Source organism: Canis aureus, chromosome 18 (genome assembly GCF_053574225.1).
Source record: "Canis aureus isolate CA01 chromosome 18, VMU_Caureus_v.1.0, whole genome shotgun sequence".
Taxonomy (NCBI): domain Eukaryota; kingdom Metazoa; phylum Chordata; class Mammalia; order Carnivora; family Canidae; genus Canis; species Canis aureus.
The window spans coordinates 8,337,805-8,352,049 of NC_135628.1; the positions used below are offsets into that span (position 1 = coordinate 8,337,805).

The 14,245-nt window shown below is 35.7% G+C and overlaps 1 long non-coding RNA gene across 42 annotated transcripts in view; it reads right to left on the reverse strand.

Annotated features, from left to right (window-relative positions):
• Window positions 1-14,245, reverse strand: part of LOC144288544 (uncharacterized) — a 493,091-nt gene that overhangs the window by 445,951 nt on the left and 32,895 nt on the right. For 13 of the 42 annotated variants that reach the window (XR_013356438.1, XR_013356449.1, XR_013356445.1 and 10 more), the window contains 2 exons: window positions 5,747-5,888; window positions 2,461-2,555 (listed from right to left, as the gene is read on the reverse strand). The exons of 27 other annotated variants lie outside the window; for them this stretch is intronic. This is a non-coding gene — a long non-coding RNA (uncharacterized LOC144288544). Of the gene's footprint in view, window positions 1-2,460; window positions 2,556-3,595; window positions 3,611-5,746; window positions 5,889-14,245 lie in introns of all 42 variants that reach the window. 2 more of the 42 variants (XR_013356440.1, XR_013356439.1) reach the window with 2 other exon arrangements.

Genomic DNA, 14,245 nt, shown 5'->3' on the forward strand with positions numbered 1-14,245 from the left:
CTTTATTTTGAAGTGGTTAATGTTACCAGGAATTTTTCTAAATTTTCATCAATCAAGTAGCCTTTTGCTACTGCCCTTTCTAAAGGAGAAGCAAGAGTGGTCAACCTATAATTTAGAGGTTCAAGGACTGTCACTAATGTCCTTTGAGGATATGTCATGAATCATGAGGTGTAAGAAACTAAAAGTGGACCCTGGAATAACAAAATCACTTTCTTTCTAAGGAAAATGGAGGATTTGTCTAGTGTGATAACACCTTCATGATGTCTCACAGGCATGTGAATGCTCATTTCTCTATGCCAGTGGTTTTCTTAGAAGAATAAAATAGGTCAATAAAAAAAAAAATAGGTCAATAAAAGAGTTCTGTCCACTTGGTAATAAGTTACTTTGAATTCCATATGGATGTTTGCATTTAAAATGTAATGGTTTTATTTTTTGTTAGATTTTATTTATTTATTTGTGTGTGAGAGAGAGAGAGAAAGAGGAGGGAGGCAGGGAAGGGGAGAGAGAGAAAATGTGCATGATTGGGGTAGGGGCAGAGGGAGAGAGAAAAGCGGACTCCATGCTGAGCAGGGAGGTGGAACAGGGCTGATTCTACCCTGGGATCATGAATCAAGCCAAAGGCAGACACTTAACCAACTGAACCACCCAGGCACCCCTAAAATGTAATGATTCTAAATGACAATTACTAGGATTAACGTGAGTACCTGGTAACAAAGTAGTCAGATAAATTTTTTTTCAGATAAAATTAAAATGACTTACAGATATATATTACAAGTCATAGGGAAAAAATCTTATTTAAAACTGGCAAAAAATGGTAAAAATGCATCTACCAAAGAATTATCATAGGCTTAAAACATCATATTGTCTATATGAGTATGATATCAACTACCAATGTTTAAAAATCATTAAAAGAATGAGGTGCTATGGTTTTTTTTATAGAAGACAGCTGGTTTACCTGGGTTTCTTTTACTCCATTTATTCATCAATCATTACTGAGGGTCAGCTAGGAAAGAGGCACTCTGCTAACCACCAGTAATATAGAGAGGAGAGGGACAGTGCCCCTAAGTTCAGGAGTTTTCATTCTAGTTAAGTAAAGAATTTCATGAAACAATTGTATTGTTTCATATTTTGTATGAAATATGTTTGATATTTTGTATTATCTCATATTTTAGTAAATTAACCAAGCTGACCAGCTAGTCTGGTGTCAGATAGACACAATCAATTTGCTTATTCAAAACTTTGTTATACAACATAGAGAATATCTTTATAGCTTTTTTTCTCCTCCTTTTTAGTCCTGCTGCTTAATATTTTGTTATTTTACTACTTAGCAACATGCTTATGGGAGAATGGATGGTAAAAAACAAAAGTTGTCAATTCTTCAAATAACTGATTAGGAGAAAAAAACTTACATATTTAACTGATAAATATATACATTTGTTTTTGTATATACCTAAGAAGAAGATATAGCCCAAAATACACATGAAGAAAAGATAAAAACCAATAATCCCCAGAAGATATTCAGCCTCATTAATAGTAAAAGAGATATAAATTTAAATATTAAGATGCCATGCTACACCCATTGTACTGACATTTTTCAAGACTGATAATGTACAGATGGTGAGAATGTAGCAAAAACAGGAGACTCTTATATACTATTCTGGCAGCAAGCAATTAAGATAATGTATCAGGAAGGGATTTTGGCAGTATTTATAAAAATGTTAAATGCATGTACCTTTCACTCAGTAATTGAACTCTGAGAGATCTACACTTAGAAATATTTACACCAGCTCTCAGAGTAGGAAGATGTTCATTTAAGCTTTGTTTCTAATGCAAAACTAGAAACAGTCTGAATTATAATAAAAAAAAAGAAATGACAAAATAAATTTTGCACATATAATACTATGGAGTCATTTTAAAGAATGAGGCTCACATAGCTTTGAGTAAACAGAAAACTGGTTGCAAATGATGTACAGTATGATTCCATTTCTGTGATAAAAAGAAACTAACAAGCTTATATTTATGCTTAGAAGTCTAGAAGGATATTTATAGACTATTAAGGTAGACTCCATTTGAAGAATGAGACTGTGGCATGATAGAAAAGGAACAGGCCCATCTGCATTGTTTCATTTTTACAAATGATGAAAATGATGAAAAAGTAATGCTATTACTTTAAACTTTTTTAAACATGCTAACCATTCTTTTCTTCTCCTCTACCAGCAGAGGAAGAAAAAATGTTGTTCATTTGGTAAGAAGCTGAAACCACACACTGAAAAGTACTGGCCACAATCCTCAGGTTCTATGTCTCTGCACTGAATACATGTAAAGTCTCTAGCCTAAGATGCCAAGCTCTGAGTGAGAATCAAAGCAAAGAGAGAGCACACGATGAGAGGATCACTGGATGTTATATTTTATGTTGGCAAACTGAATTTAAATAAACTTTAAAAAAATAGAGATTTTTACCTGTGAATGGGTTGTTGTTCCTTTTGCACTTTGGGGGAGTTTTATGCCATCTCTCAACCTGATCACTACAAGTTGACTAACAACACTGCCACAAACTTCCATGGAGGGAAGAGGGGTAAAGAGACAACAGCAGACAGGCAGGAAGGAAAATAGAGAGAAAAGAACATCTGAAAACATCCTGAAATTGCGGTATCCTATATAAGTAAAGCACTAATTTATTTATAAATGCTGGGCTATATTTAACCATGAGAATGAAAAAATGAACAGCCCATTAACTTAAAATTGTGTGATTAGAATCCATTTCCATATAGGAGTAAATGTACAAATAATAACAGTCTTTAAATCCCCATTATTTTTCCTTTCTTCTAATATTTTAAGCTTTCCTACAGAATTGAGCTATACATTCATACAAACAAATCTCTGTTGTACAGAAATCTATAGGAAACATCTGTCCTTTGAACCTTAACATTTACTTTAACCTAATTAAGAATTCATTTCCTCTCATTACATTGCAGATATCTTTTTTCAATCCTAACCAATTTGTGGTATGGTATTCATTTCTTGACCTGCATTTATCTTGGTATTTTTACTGAGAAACAAGTGATTTTTTGTTGTTTTTTTTTTAAAGATTTATTCATATATTTATTCATGATAGACACACAGAGAGAGAGAGGCAGAGACACGGGAGGAGGAAGAAGCAGGCTCCATGCCGGGAGCCCAATGTGGGACTCGATCCCAGGACTCCAGGATCGCGCCCTGGGCCAAAGGCAGGCGCTAAACAGCTGAGCCACCCAGGGATCCCCGAAACAAGTGTTTTTGAAGAAATCTCTAGAAATCAAAAAGACTGGAGTTCAAATCTTGACAGGGTATTTTCTAGTTGCATATTTCGAACAATAAATGTATTCAAGCCTCAGTTTCCTTGATTATTATTACATAGTTTAGAGTAGTGGCTACGTTATCCAGTTGCTGTATAGATTCCCTGAGAATATGGAGGTAAAGGGCCTGGCACACAGTAAATGTTTCCTAAGGTGTTAGTGTAACTATGCTCCTCAACTACATAATTAATTGTTCATTTGCTCACATAGGTATATTATACTGGTTAGTCTTCATCTTAAGTAAAAAATGCAAAACATACCACACTGCAGAAGAGCTGTTTAAAAAAAGAAAGAAAGAAAAGAAAACTTTAGCTAATTGTTTGAATGCTTTAAAATACCAAAAAAAAAAAATATGCCTGAAAATACTTGCTTCTAAAAGTTTAAATGTTGGCAAGAGACACATAAATGAATTGTTGTCACTGAAGGGGCAATAATATACCTCCCCTCTCATTCTGACTGATGTACTATGATCCAGGCTTCGGAGATAGCCACTCCTTCCTAGCAGGTCCCCAAATCTGTTTTCAGTGGATCTAGACAAGAAAGAAGGAAAGAAGAAAAGAAAGAAAAGAAAGAAGAAAAGAAAGAAAGAAAGAAAGAAAGAAAGAAAGAAAGAAAGAAAGAAAGAAAGAAAGAAAGAAAGAAAAGAAAGAAAGAAAGAAAGAAAGAAAGAAAGAAAGAAAGAAAGAAAGAAAGAAAGAAAGAAAAGAAAGAAAAGAGAAAGAAAAAAAGAAAGAAAGAAAGAAAAGAGAAAGAAAAAGAAAGAAAGAAAGAAAGAAAGAAAGAAAGAAAGAAAGAAAGAAAGAGAAAGAAAGAAAGAGAGAGAAGAAAGAAAGAAAGGCAAATGTAAACAAAATTAGATGACAGGGTTAATTTCCATTTTCCAATCCTGGAAATAGTCAGCTGCCTTGTTCACATTCTCCACAGGCAGCTATGTCCTCAAGAGCGGAAGAGAAATTTAGAATTTCCCTCCAGCAACTGGCCCTGCTGAACCCCTGACGATCCGCTGTTTCATTGTTCTTGAGGTATGGAATAAAATGTTATACTCTATGAGGGGAGCCACAGCCAAAAGCTTCATCACCCAATTTGATGTTACCAAAGACTCGCTAAGTGGGACACAAAAGATCCCAGCAACTTTATCCTTATGAAGTATGCTTGAGGAATTTATACACAAAGGTAGTACCGATTTGTGGAATCCTACTTTTAAGATTATAACAAAATTGCATTTGTGAAGTATTTTATTTTAGGCCACTAGATAGTTTTGTCTAAAAGCAGCCAACTGGGGCGCCTGGGTGGCTCAGCGGTTAAGCATCTGCTTTCAACTCAGGTCATGATTCCCCTCCCATCCCCTCCCCCAGGTCCTGGGATTGAGTCCTGCATCAGGCTCTCAGGAGGGAGCCTGCTTCTCTCTCTGCCTATGTCTCTGCCTTTCTCCTTCTGTCTCTCATGAATAAATAAGTAAAATCTTTATAAATAAATACATAAATAAATGCAACCAATTGTAAGATCTTAAGATAAGCAAATTTACAAAAGTTCTTCCTTTAGCATCTCAAAAAAGTCCTGTTTCTTTTTCAAATTCCATAAATTGACAGCCACATTATTATGTTAAATGATATCAACCTTAATAATGTTTTTGTTAACTGTAAGATTATTATTCTACGTTTTACTTTCTGCCTGAGAGCAACATGAGTGACCAGTATAACAAATCTGTGTCCAGAAAAGTTTAACATCTTCTAAGATTTTCTTGGATACTCTATAATAATTATTTTAAGAATAGTAACAGTGGCAAACATTTATTCTGAAATTATTAAATGTCAAACACTATTATAAGTGCTTTATATAAATTAGATTATCTAATCTTCATAACAACCCTACCAAGTAGGTACTATTATCATTCCCATTTTGCAAAGGAGGGAACTAAGACACAGAGAAGTTTAGTAACTTTTCATAGTTACCCAGCTGGTAACTGGGAAAGCCTGAATTCAAACCCCAGGAGCCTAACTCAAGTCCATACCCCTAAATTCTAGGTCATGCTACCTCACTATTCACGAATAAGTTAGTTGAACATATGACCAGGCCAGGGTCTGATGAAGGTGAGCACTATAGCATTGGTGTTTGTTATATCATAAACTGTGCTAACCTCCACTTCCACACAACTCATCCCCAAAAATGAGCAGAGAAGAAAATAAAAGCCCATTTCAAATATGTCTATTTAAAAACTCTAACGTTTTCAGAATAGTATATGGTGTTGCCATTTTGATTCACATATCTATCTCCTAAAAATACAGCAGTCAGACACACATTCCTTTTTAAAAATTACTCTTTCATTAAAATCCAAGATATGACACTTTACCCAGTATGTTCTGAAACCATAAAAATAGCATTAATATTTAAGATCAATTATTCTGATTCACCTTAATGCTTATAAGACTTCAGGTTCAACATACACCCTTCTCAACATTTCAGAGAATCTCCAAATCCTTGGAATCTTCTAAATCAGAGTTTGCTGACTTGTACACCTACAGACTCCAAGCAGGTACGTTTAATATATAAATTCTGTGAAATATAATATAATCAGGAGTGGGGAATCAACTGGAGAAGGCACATCCTATTTCAGAACATTCAAAGTCAATTTTTTAAAATATTGCACCAATTTCATAAAATATGACTGAGACTATATTCTGCTCTAAATGGACTAGTACAGCAATGTGCCTCTAGACCTGCCCAATCTTCCAATACATCTGAAATGATGTACTTTTTCACTATAATCACTTGTTTATTAGCTATTAATTCCCCAGAGAGGAAGTTTCTTGGAGGTAGGGACACAGTCAGTCTCTTTTACCCTTACATTCATTCAGTCATTCAAAATGTAGTTTTTGAGCTCTTACTAAATACTATCATTTTAGAAGCTGGGGACCTAGCAGTAAACAAAGCAGAAATATTCTCTGTACTCATGCCCCACTGATCTTATTTTAGTGGAGAGATAGAGAATAAATAAATAAAATTAGACTATGTTCAATAATGATAATAAATACAGAATATAAAGCAGATGGGCAGAAGATTGTGTGGAGGGAGTGAGGGTTGTTATTTTATAAACAGTAACAGAGAAGATCCCTCCAAGAATGTAATATTTGATTAAAGATATGAAAGAAATGGTGAGTATACATGTATAAATCCGGAAAAGAGTTTTCTAAACAAGAGGAACAATGGGCACATATATTTCAAGCAGGAAAGTGTTTTGCCTGATTGAGAAACAGCAAAGAGGCCAACCTGGCTGAAGTGGACGAAGCAAGGGGGAAGAATGGGAACACATACAGAAAGGTAAGAGGAAGGGGCGCCATTCACATAGGGCATGATGACTTTGGTTTCTTCTCTGAATGAGATGGGAAGCCACTGGGGAAGATACATGATCTGGCTCATTTTTTAACAATATCACTCTGGCTAATATGCTGAGAAGGAAGGTAAAGGTAGACAAAGGGAGACCAATTAGTTACAAGGGCATTGCCATAATGAAATGCAAAAAAAAAAAAAAAAAGGTGGTGGAAGTGACCAGGGTGCTAACAGACAAAATAGCAAAAAAAAAACATGAAATTCTGAATATATTTTAAAGGTGGGACCAATGGGGTTCACTGATGAATTGGATATGGGATGTGAAAAATGGAGAGAAATCAAGAATTCTGACCTGAGAAACTGGAATAAGGAAGTTGTGAATTTACTGAGATGGAGAAGACTATGGGAGGAATAGGTTTGGGTTGGGGGAAAGGAAGAATCAGGAGTTTAATGCTATACAAAATTCGCAACGTCTATTAGGTATCCAAGTGGGGGTATCTAGAAGCAACTGAATACTCATGACCCTGAACTTCAGGGAAAAGGTCTAAACTGCAGATATAAATTTAAGATTGGCCAGAGTATAGGTGGTATTCAAAAACAGGACAGGATAGAATTACCAAGGGCATTATTGTTGAAGGAGAACAGGTCCAAAGACTCAGAACTTAGAAAGGTTTAGATGTCTGGGAGATAAGGAGAAACCAGCAGATGAAACTGAGAGAATCATGGTAAGTGTAGTACCATGGAGATGCACCACCCAAATTTCCCTTCAGGGAAAGACTTGTTTCCCAGCTTAAGGAAGTATGAGCAGCAGACAGCCACAGCTATCAACTACTTTAAGATTAGCATTACTAGAGGCACCCGGGTGGGTCAGTGGTTGAGCATCTGCCTTGGACTCAGGTTGTAATCCTGGGATCAAGTCCCACATTAAGCTCCCCTCAGGGAGCCTGCTTCTCCCTCTGCCTATGTCTCTGCCTCTCTCTCTGTAGCTCTCATGAATAAATAAATAAATAACCTTTTAAAAAAAAAAAATAGATTAGCATTAGCAGCAGAGACCACCTTGGCAAAAAACATGCTCTTCTCTGACAAACTCACTTAAGAAAACAATATTTTTTATATTGGAAGCCTATTCTGGCAATTTTTAGTTAAATAGTCCTATATTTAGTAACACTGGAGGAACCCTCATATGAAAAGATTTAAATGAAACCCCATAATCTTATTCAGCTTTCTTCCTTTTCTGAATTGCAGTATCTTTAAACAGCTCTTTAATTCCAGTAAGTTTTACATTTTATACTTAATTAGTAACTGTAAGTATTTCCCTAAATATTTGGGAGGTTTTATCACTGCCTTGGTCATGCAATTATAGCAATAGAAGCAAAAATACAGATAGGAACAACTTCAAACGGCTTATTTTACCCAATTATAACTATTTGCTAATTTTCTGTATTTCCAATAGACAGTTTTTGTATCCACAGTATCTAAGCATATGCTAGTTCTTGGTGTGTACTCAGTAAATAAACCCCTGAAAAATGAATTGATTAGTGTGTCCTCACAAAGCTATTGAAAAGAAAAAAAAAAAAAACTATTTTAATTTTACTTTTTCTTTTTTTATAATAAAATGCCAATAAAGAATGAAGTAGCAGGAAAATAAAGGAAGAGAGGCAGGAAGCATCTATATTATACATAATTAATTAATGGCTGATTGTAAGATTATTTCTTTCACAGTTCATCATTTACATAAAAGCCTAAAGTGCAGCATGGTCAAATAATTTGTGTAACAGAGCACAGATTTATCACCAGTATATGCACCATCCACCAGAGTTCAACCACAATTATTGGAACATTTCATTCACTTTTGAAAAGTTGTGTTTCACATCTATAACTTCAAACATTTATATATTAATTGAAGTTACGTATTTCTAATTGATCTTTTCAACTCTTCAAATATTTTATAATTTAAAATTCATTAGTTACCATGGAAACAATATCACTAAATAAGAGCAACCCTTCATGATATCCACAAATGAAATATTAAATCAATTAATAAAATGGCTGTGCAATTTATAATAGTTACTTAGAATGAGTTACCTGATCTAATGTGAAACACAGAATGCAGGGAGAGGGTGGGGCCACTGATTAGGGTTTTTTCTCCTGAAATCTCAGATAAGTTCAATCATCACACCTTTATAATATGTAAACTTATTAAAAAATATATATATATATATATAAACTTATTTCAGGTACATCTTGCCAAATAAATCATCTCAGAAATGGTTCATAGTTTTAGTTAACCTCAGAAAAAAAAAAGGGAAATGAAATTAAGCAATCCACAGATTATGCACTGCTCCTCCATTCTAGGATCTTTGCCTCCTTCTAACTGTGCCTTACACTAAAGTGCTGATTTCTCCATCTGGTGATTCCTTTGCAGATGCATCTGACTCAGCTCAGGAGAAGCCACAAGGTGGACAACTACTCAGGTGATGAGACTTTAGGGCACCAGGATGATCTCTGTATAAAAATACTGTCTCTCACCCCGTGGTCTCTTGTACATGAAATTCTACCATTTATTTCCATTTCTTAAGCACCATCTTCCCTAGAGCACCCCTCTTAAACTGCAATCTGAATTGCCAAAATTTGAGACCAGAACACATCACAGAGATCCTATTTTATAAATGTGGAAACCTGAACCCCAGTACCAAACATCAAGTAAAGAGCAGAACTAAATGAGAATCCCTGTCTCCTAGCACAATAATAACCTGAGAGCCTGGAAAAGGGGTGTGCAGAGAGGAAAAATGGGTAAAGGTAGTTTATTTGGGATGTGATTCCAGTGAATAGGGGTGAGGAACCAGGGGGAGTAAAACGGAAAGAAAAGAAAGCCAATACAACAATCCTTAGTGAATGGTTTGATGTGGACTACTACACAACAGTGAAAAAGAACCAGCCACTTAAATCTACAAGATAGATGAACCCCACTGGCATAAGATTGCATGTAAGAAGTCAGACCCAGGTCAGGATATATAGTATGAATCTATTTTAAATTCAAAAACAGAGGTCAGGGATGCCTGAGTGGCTCAGCGGTTGAGCATCTGCCTTTGGTGCAGGGCGTGATCCTGGGATCCAGGATCGAATCCCACATCGGGCTCCCTGCATGGAGCCTGCTTCTCTCTCTGCCTATGTCTCTTCCTCTCTCTGTGTCTCTTGTGAAGAAATAAATAAAAAATCTTTAAAAAACAAAAACAAAAACAGAGGTCACACAAGCTAACCTTCTGAGGTGCTCAAAATAATTCTATATCTTGAACTTGGTGATGGCTACATGAAAAAAATATATCTATTTTATATTTCATGTACATTACATATACATGTAAACACTCATAAGGCTATATGCATAAGATTTGTGAAGTTTTATGTAAGTTATGCTTCAACTGTTTGCCTTTTTTTTTTTAAAAAAAGAATTGAGTTGACAAACACTGTAGGCAACAGCTGTCTTCAGGAACTTTCACGGTGTTATTTAGAGTGAACCTTAAAAATGCTTATCTGAGGAATGAGAGGGAGAAACATTTAACCATATGTCCCAGTGCCTATTGATTGAAGTTTCCCTGATGCGACATTAATTTTCCCACACCTGCATGTGTGTCAAGTGGCACCCCCAATTGTCCATTCTGTGGACTCAGAAAAGCCACAAGCCAGAAAGGAAGAGACAGATAGCTCATTTTTTAGATGAAACAACAGAAAAGAGATAGGAGTCTGCTAGCAACTGTTCTCCCATGACTGTGGCTGGAATCAGAGGTAAAGCTGAGAAAGATATGAACAATGATCAAGATATGTCTGATCCACATAGACTTCCCACACATGCCAGGGACATGGTACTATAGGTGAAGCATAAATGTCAAATCCTAGTGGGTATGAAGGGGCAACCTTAGTAGAAAAAATGGACAAAAGATAAGGAAACATGATTATATCTCAAATAAAATATATCCCACTTGGTCTTGCGATGCTTTAAATTCATTGATCCCCATATGGAAAAAGATTGCCTATGAATGGGAAATAAGAGAAGGGTGGAAAGCATTGTGCTACATTATCCACAGCCTTCCCTTTTCACAAGGAACTAATGGGTCCAAAAATAGAATGAGATCAACATCAGTGGAGATAAACTGACCAATGAGGAGATGCCTTTAATGATAGAAGAAGAGAGCTGAGAGTTTTAGATTAATGTCAAGATTTCCCAATAATCAAATACCCTGCAGTGCAAGCACTGAACTTCATTAACTACTTATGAAAGTTCCCTTTGCAACAAATAACTTTGAGAATTTTATAACCTTCTTTAGAGTAGGGGGAAGGACTGAGAAATGTGTTCCTTAGCAATAAAATTAAGTACATTTATATAAATTAGTCTCTCAAAGGGATCCCAATTAAATCACTGTCTTGACTCTACAGCCAAATTCAGCTGCTGGAATAACACCTTAAATCAGCTACCGCTGAACTTAGCCTTAGCAGAGAAAGTAACAGAGGCTGTCAATCACACGAACAGATCTTATGGATACTGCTGTTGCCTGACTATAACCAACTACCATTCACCCTCTACTTTCTGTCAGGTAGCCCTTCCACAAACAGCACACATGACTCAGTCCTGATATGACTCTTATGTAGCTTAACCAAAGAGAACATTCCATTTTCCTAGGCCATATTATTAATATTAAAAGAGTGTTATATAACTATGGTACACAGCATCTTTTCTTCTTTGGAATATTTTTCTGGGTGATTATAAAGCCACAAACTGTGGCCATCATCTTGTTTAAAGCCTGAGAATATACCATAAACATAGAGGAAAAGAGAGTGAATGTGAATATGGGTTGAGGCAACTGTGAAGCCCAAAATACCTCTGGACTTGTAAAGATGGGCCAACAAATTTCTATGTTATTTCAAATGGCTTGATCTGTGTTTCATGTTGCTGCTAATTCATTTATTTTGCTTTGTTTTGTTTCTATTTTTAATAACTTTGACCCCTCACTAAATAAAAACTGGATGAGCCAATACCAATTGCCTCACTGAAATACAAGCAGGGTACTCTGGCATTTCCATTTCTCAACTGAGGTTCTTTATCATTTTCCATAATTTTTGGAGCAATATGGGATATTTCCAAATTAATTAGAATAAAATATATTTCTTTTCAGATATAGTGACTTGCTTGCCTATTCTTATTTTGTGCAAATATTGTTATAAATTTCAGCTTCAGTAAGAAACCTCTGAACCTACCCAAATTCATTCAAAACAGCTCTGAAATTCTAAGCCATAGCAATATCTTGGCCTAGAACTTCATCTGAGCTAAGAGATTGGAGAGTAAAAGAAGATGCATTATTCTTTTTTTCATTTGTTTTTCATTTGTTTTCATTTGTTTTTCAAATAGTTTAAGCAACTAAACATATATAAGCATGATTCTGGGTAATGACTGAGTTTAATTTAAAAGAAACTTTGTTTCTCCTCCTTCTTGCAAAGCTTTTCACTTAGGAATTCTTTTTAATCCTGTTAAAGTGGAACAAACACCAAAAACCCTCTTATTAACAAATCTTTATTATATGTGTGTGTGATATATATACACATTCATATATATGTATATGCAGCCCTATGCATTGAAATTGTTTTTAACTGGACACTAGTTACGTATTTGAAAGATTTAATAAAACCACAAGCTTAAAAAAAAAAAAAAAAAAAACCACTAGCTTTCGCATATTTTTATAGTGAATCAAGCTCTGGTCTTCCACTGTCTTTCTCTATGTCCTGAAATCCCTAATTGTGCCTGTGTTTTTGGTAGAAAAGCAAGTCTTCTTGATGTCTTCAGGAACTCACAAGTCCTTCCCTCACTTTGCATGTCACACCATGCAATGCTTTTTACCTTTTTATTTTATAGTAATTTAGAAAGAAGATATTGCAAAGTAAGTTTTTAGCTATAAAACTTTGCTTTACTACTTGTCCTTTACCTTAAAAATACTCAATACTGGGACCCCTAGGTGACTCAGTCAGTTAAGTATCTGACTCTTGATTTCAGCTCAGGTCCTATCTCAGGATTGAGATGTTGGCTCTATGCTAGGCGTGGAGCTTAAGATTCTCTCTCTCTCTCTCTCTCTCTCTCTCCCTCTGCCCCTCCTACTCCCAGCTCCTCCGTGCACATGCTCTCTTTAAAAAAAACAAAACAAAACACTACTCAATACAACATATCTATTCTACAGATTTCAGAAAAGCTATTTGGTGTTGTTATGAGTCACTACTGCTTCTATATGGAGAAAAATTAATATGCTGAAATAAATGAACGTCAGTCATTTCTTCTACTTCCAACCAAATGTGTAAAACTGGTAAGTATGACTGATAAGCTAGAATGACTTTAAAATAAGTAACAGGGCAGCCCGGTGGCTCGGTGGTTTAGCGCCTGCCTTTAGCCCAGGGCGTGATCCTGGAGACCTGGGATCGAGTGTCGCGTCCAGCTCCCTGCATGGAGCCTGCTTCTCCCTCTGCCTGTGTCTCTGCCTCTCTCTCTGTGTCTCTCATGAATAAATATATAACATCTTTAAATAAATAAATAAACAAACAAACAAACATTTCACTTTATAGCTCAGCTTAGAAGGATATCCTTTGTGGCTTCTGAGAGAGAATATAAGCCACAACAACAGTTCAAATAAACTAGGTTATGCTGCATTAATGAGCAATTCTAAAATCACATGGTAAAAAACAAAAACATAACAAAAACAAGATTTATTTTTTGCTCAAACTATATGTCCACTGTAGATCACCTAGGTCTGCTCTGCACTGTCCTCACTCAAGATCCAAACTAATGGAGCAGCCACTGTTTAGAATGCTGTTAATCACTTTGGCAAAGGGAAAAGAATGTGGCAAATCACACACTGGCTCTCCAGGTGGAGAAGGTTTTGCTCACATTTTAATAATCAAAGCAAGTCTCATAACCACTCCAGGAAGATAAGAAAATGCAATCCCAAAATGCCCTGCAGGAGAAACCAAAAATAACTGATAACAGCATTAATGACTACCACACCATCACACATAAATTCTTTCACTTTTCTGCTGCAAATCTATAAACTGTCTTCTCCAACCATCTTCTCACCCTTCACTATTATAACAGTAAAAGAGAAGCCTTTCCTCTTAACCAGATTTACCCCTCCTTGTCTGCCCCATCAGGTCAGGATCCAGCTCTATAGATTATACCCGTCTCTCCTGTATCTTCACCTCCTTGTGTTTTGTCCCCCCTCATTAGAACTTACATTTGCTTTATATAACTTAAAACATAAAAATTCACCCTTCCCATTTCTATTTCTTCTCAACCATCACTTTGCCTCACTCCTTTCACAGCCACATTTTTTATAAGAGATGTATACACAGCCATTTCCCCAACTCCTATTCATACCTCAACATGCTAGATCTGATTCTATCTTCTCCACTCTACTGAAACCACTTTTATGAAAGTCATTAAAGTCTTCTTGTTGCTAAAAACCAAATGCACATTCTAGTTCTCATATTACTTAACTCTTTGTCTATTCCTACTCTTGAAAATACTTTCTTCATTTGACTTTGTAGTACTA